The 6,000-nt window shown below is 43.3% G+C and overlaps 1 protein-coding gene across 1 annotated transcript in view; it reads right to left on the reverse strand.

Annotated features, from left to right (window-relative positions):
• The window catches only part of KCNJ1 (potassium inwardly rectifying channel subfamily J member 1), a 29,418-nt gene extending 24,526 nt beyond the window's left edge, over positions 1–4,892 (reverse strand). The window contains exon 1 of the mRNA XM_043579805.1: positions 4,696–4,892. The gene's annotated coding sequence lies outside the window, so the exon portion shown is untranslated. The remainder of the gene's footprint in view (positions 1–4,695) is intronic.
• Positions 4,893–6,000: the final 1,108 nt, after the last annotated feature.

Consider the following 6,000-nt stretch of genomic DNA (forward strand, 5'->3'; position numbering starts at 1 on the left):
GCACCACACCCCTCCCTACACTGCCAGTAGACACTTAAAGAAGCGTCTTTGTCTGTAGAAATCCAAAACTGCAAATACCACCACAGGCTGGAAACACCCAGCCAAAGGCACACATGTATGAAAAGATGAATAAAAGCCAAGTCCTGTGCACATGTTTCTCTATTTCTCAGCCAGCCTCTTTCTTCGGTGGACTTCCTCTCGTCCGAGTCTTAACAGAGGTGAGCATTTGCGTTGGCTGAAGAAGGAAGCCTTGAGTCTCACACACAATGCCTCAAGACAATGCAAGGGAACATGAAGATCCCCAGACCCTGAAGGGACTCTTGGACGTAGTCTAGGTATGCATTCTTATTAGGGCCTCTCAGGTCTCCCCTTCTTCCCCCCATCTGGGGGGATGGAGTGGCTGGGAGAGTTGACGAGCCTTGTCTCCTCAACCACTCCACCTCTCTCAGGCCACCCTAGAAACAGACTCCGTAAGAGAGCCCCACCAGTTAGAATGTGCCTCATTTCTGCCTGTCACTCACACCTGTCCTTCCAGTGAGACCGAAAGTTCTGCACGGTAGGGACTGGGTCTTCACACTTTAGAAAAGCCCAATACAGAAAGCTTCTTTCTAAGGTGACCTTCTGGCCATTCCTGTGACTTATCTCTGAATCCAAGTCAAGCTCTCCATACTGTATGCATAATTCATCAGTGGCCTACCTCCCTAACCAGCAGAATACCTTGATCCCTGAAATGGTCGAATGAACCATCCAGCACAAGACTGGGATTACTCTTATCTCTCTGAACATAACATCATCGGACTTGATCGCCAAGGGGCCAGATTTCAGGGAGTCTTTTCCTGTGAGAAGGTAGAAACAGTTATTCATAGTTTCCAGACACTGTCGCGCTCCTCAAGGACAAATGGCAGATCTGGATAGAGCCAGAAATCTCCCAAGAATTTAATCAAAGGCAGTGAACCATGAGTCTTCCCCTAGGGGTAGTCACCTGAGAGAGCTTTAGTTGTTCTAAATGCAAAGACAATATTAACCTGTTGCTGCCAATGGGGTCGAGCTGCATATCTGAATCTGCTCCCTGGGGATATGGTGCCACATTGATCCACCCTGCTAAATACAATTCTTGAACTCAGGCAAAGAAACATTGGTGTTTGTGCAATTGGAAGTGAGGGAGGGTGGTGGAGATTGGGAAATTGTAAATAAATGGAAATTTCTGGCTTGCGTTTCACAGAGTATTCAAGAAGAACCTTAGAATGCAGAATTTACATGCATCTAACTAGAATGCAGAATTTACAAGGCTTGATAACTACAGAATGTAATGTAATGTGGGACAGATATGTGCACACTGAGGCAGACTGTTGCATCCTGGGGAACCAATTTGGGAAAATAACAACAGGCTTCTTTGAGTGAGGAAGTTCCTGACCGAAAGCGACACTGGATGCATTCAGATTGGTATTTTTTGGGGATTTTGAGAAAGTCACTGCACTACTCTAGACTGTAGTTTCTTGTTTTGCATAATGGATGAAATGGAATTGATGAACCTTTAGAATTATTGTTTAAAGTTAGTTCCAATGTTCTGGTGTTTTACTGTGATGTTACTAGGTTGAATTTTCTATTAACAGCTAGAGCCCTTAATAAGAGTTTCCAGGAGAAATGACTTGGATTCTTAGTAGTCTTGAGGTTGCCCAGACTCTGTATTATTCTTGTTTTGTTTTTTTTTTCTGTTATTTTCAAACAGAACCAGGGAGTTTCACGTGTGAGGGCAATGTTCTCTATTTGCTCACAGATTCTGACAAGGCAACAGCAAAGACAGTGACACTTTCTCTGAACATCCTTCATAGTAAATTCAGCAAGGAAGGCTTAGGATCATTCCATCTGGAACCAAGAACTGACTCCTATGAGCCCTTTGACCTTAAGGTTGTTTTCCATTTATCATTGACTTGTCTAGGGGTCTACCTCTTATATGTCTTCACACTAATTTTTCCTTCATCCTTTTTCTTTCTTCTTTCTTTCTTTCTTTCTTTCTTCTCTCTCTCTTGCTCTCCTTCTTTCTTTCTTTTTTTCTTTCATTCTTTTTTGAAGGTGTTTTGTTGGTTTGGTTTTATTCTGTTTTGTTTTTCCAGTTTCCATATACTCCCTGTTTGTTCATGAAGATTATGAACTACATAATCAAGCCAGCCACTTTTTTGCTATCTAGAGCAGAGCTAATAGCATTCATGAATCTTATAGATTCCAAAAGACAGAGCAGACTGGGAAGGTCTATGTCCTTTCATCTTACATTTTGACTTAGACTAAGTCATCACATTCCACAGTCCAGTACGTTCTTTTCTCAACCTGTAAAATCAGAGTGATTTTATTGGCCTTGAGATGAAGGTAGATGGCCACTTTGGGCTTTCTTTGCCTCAAGCCTCTTATCAAGCTGACCATCACTTCCCCCTCTGAAAACACCCAGCTAGTGTGGAGAAAAAAGAAGGTATTAAACAGATGTCTTTAAAACTAATTACTATACTCAACTACCTTCAATTGATTATTGGGCAAACTTTGATTTCTGTGCCAATAAATTCATTCCATAGTGACTTGACACTTGACATCTTTCCTCACCCCTCCCCTACCACCCATCCCCAGCCACACCAGCTTCATATTCCTTGTATATGCCGTCATCTCTCATGCCTTCATATTTTTGTAAGTGCTATTTCCTTGTTCTGGAATGCTTTTCCCCCTGCCCCCAGCAGACCCCATCCCGTCTACCCAAGGAGTTGAGGATCATGCTTCCATGAAGTCTTTTTCAGGCACAGTAGGATGTCCTTCCTGTGTATGCAACAATTAAATCACGACTACACTGCGTGTAGCAGGACTTATTCATCATCGTATGTATCCTGCTAGAGGGTAATCACCTATTTCCGTGTATGTACCCCCTAAACTGTAAGTGCCGTGAGAACCAGAGCTATTCAGTAACTTCCCAGGACCAAGCACAATTCCCACAACATCATGAGCGCTCATTATAAGCTTGTTGAAAGGCAAATGAGGGAAGGAAACCTATATGTATAATAATAATATTAATGGGGACACTATTGAAGAGAAGAAAAGCAATAGTCATCATTAGCATCTTAAATGGTAGAAGTGAGAGAGGTGAAGTTTGGGTCACACTCAAGGTCAAGCTGCTGAGATATAGAAGCGATCCCAGTGAAAACTTGACAAGAAGGAATTAGGAAACACTAAATCCACAGGAGTCACGGGGCAGGTAAAAGGTAAAGCATGAGAGTCGAAGCCGAAATCTTTGGAAAATCACTGAGCTGTGAACAGGTCGAGGGTAGATTTGTAACCTAGCATAGAAAAATGAATTGCCGACAACAGGAAAGTGACATGCATGAGAAATTCTGAATTTCGGCTCTGTAGAGCAAAGCATTCTTGGCAATTACAGTATTTTAAATATTGAATTTTTAAAAAACCAGAGGAAACTGAAAGTCACCCAAGTTCCAAGAACCATTCACAAGTAATCCACTTACCGCGCTTCTTGCAAATTTAGCCCTGCCCCTAAACTGACTTGGAGTGCTTCCTTACACAGAAGAAAATCAATCTTTATGCCTTTAAGTATCAAATATGTATATATGATATATGTGTGTGTGTGTGTATACATATATATGTGTGTATACATTATATATATGTGTGTGTGTATGTGTGTGTGTGTGTATATATATATATATATATACATAATGTTTTTCCAATGGCTCACACCTTCTCAGATGCCCCTACCTCACCCTGCTTTGAAGAAACTGAAGCTGACTGAATGAGAATACATTGTCACAAAACAGCATAGAGTGAGGCAAGCCAAGCTCATGACTAAAGGGTACCCACTGGCAGACCTGGATACATTTTTGTCGAAAATGGCCCCCTGATCACAATCACCATGTTTTGCTCTATTTTGTATGCCAACTAAAGAAAAAGAAAAACTTTTCCCCAAAGTCTTGTCTGTTGCAAAAGACAAACTTCTTCTGAGCAACTATGCACAATCTATACGACACAGATGTTTGGAGAAGGGGGCTCTGTGCCTGGTCACTCTGGGGTTTCTACAAAGCAGAGCATAGGGAAACATTTGCCATTCACTGCTACAAAGCACTTGTCACAGCAGAAATGTAGGGAATTGAATAAATGTTGAGAAATCCGAATGCATTCACTCTTAATCTGGCAACATTTCATCAAAGGAAGGAAAGGCATTTGGGACAAGGGAAGCAAAATGTCTTACCAACACATCTGACCCAGGTAAGCATTGCACCTTTTCCATAATAGACCTCATTAGCACCTTTATCCTTCGTCTTCATGATGGAGAAGCACTAAGAGAGGTCCTACTATTATGCAAGTTCTTGCAGCAATAGAAAGGATGCCATCAGGGACCAAATCCCTGAACATATCTCTACTACCAAGAAGGGAAGACCATGGAACCAGGCATGGTGGGACCAGAGGCTCTTGCTGTGCTCCAGCTCTGGGCTGAGAAATGGCCAAGAGGCAGCAGGATGAAGCTCACAGTTTGTAATCCATATGTGACAGGAGATAGAGAGCATCAAGTGAGCAAATTAAAACTACACTTCTAATCCCCCGGAGTGGTAGGTGGTCTGTCTAGACTTGAGGTACAGAAAAGAGGGTTAAATTTCCACCAGAATTAACTTTGCTTTTCTACAGAGGCTGTGTGGCATTTCTCCCCCTTACCTCATGGATTGCCAGAGTAAGCGTAGAAACAAAAACCCAATCTCTTGCTCCCCAAGAAAGCAGCCAGATCCTTGATGTGGGCAAGACTTTGCACCTTTGGTCCAAGAGTTTGGGTATCCCAGGCGAGGGTGCTGAGGCCCTGTTGGTTTTTACGAGTCTATGGGTCAGCTCAGACCGGCTGCCAACTCATGTGTATGCAAGAGCTCTCAAAGAACATAGTTTACTTTAGAACTGGATCCAACAAGAGTAGGCGTGGCAGTGAAATGGGCTAGACACACCAGAGGTGTTGAGCTGCCAGGGCTAATTAAGAAAGATTTGTTTATGGAGCCATGACTTGGAACCACAAGGTCAATTCTCTGATGCTGACAGATTTCCAAGTCAAATTCATGAGGTTGCGCACATGTGCACATAGGGTAGGTGCCCCCAGGTGTGGGTGTTGGGGGTCCCCAGGGAGCCCCTCCAAAGCTTTCCTGCTTAATGGCTCACTCAGTGACCACAGAAGGTCAAGCTTCCCTGACCTTCCCTTGACCATTCATCTGTCTCCCTGGTCCCAACACAATGTAGAGCTTTGTAGCAGGGACTTTACAGAACTGGCTAGGTGGGAGCAACCCCCTGCTTTACCAACTATGTTACCTGAGAGCAAATTCCTAGATTCTTATCCTCTGAAGTCCATGGTGGGGAGTGAGATAATGTATGTAATGCACTTGGCATCGACACTCATGGAAGTCAACATGCCCCAAGCATCACCCTTCTTATCTCCTTCCCACCCCCACCCCGTAGGCCCCACCTCCCTCTAGACCATCCTAAGGGAGACAAGATCTTGTCTTGCCCCCCTTGCGATGCTCTCTTAGTGTTCCTCCTTGTCATGTGTGTCCTCCATGGACCGTCACTCATTTCACTGTGGGTCACTCCCTGGAGCATCAGAAAACAGTCTCCTTAATAAGCGGTCATTGTTTTCATGGAGGAGTTGGGGGGGTAGAGACAAGGATATGGGCAGGTCACACATCCCTTTACTGTCTGCCCCCTTCTTCTTCAATCAATACCACACTAGACGTTACGAGGTTTCGGACTTAATTTGTCTCAGTGATTGAAAGAATGGCAGAAACTGAAGAGTGGCACCATAGTTTTGAGGCCACGTGTCAGCGATTCTGACGCCATTCAATTACACAGGAGAGTTAATAGATCACGATTTTCACAGGGAGGATAAAATGGAAATGAATGCATGATTACATGGAAAAAGGAAATGTTCTTTTGAAACATTTGTAAGTATAATCAGTTATCTCAGTAAAAGAAAGAGAATATAGC

This window comes from Prionailurus bengalensis, chromosome D1 (assembly GCF_016509475.1).
Source record: "Prionailurus bengalensis isolate Pbe53 chromosome D1, Fcat_Pben_1.1_paternal_pri, whole genome shotgun sequence".
Lineage (NCBI taxonomy): Eukaryota > Metazoa > Chordata > Mammalia > Carnivora > Felidae > Prionailurus > Prionailurus bengalensis.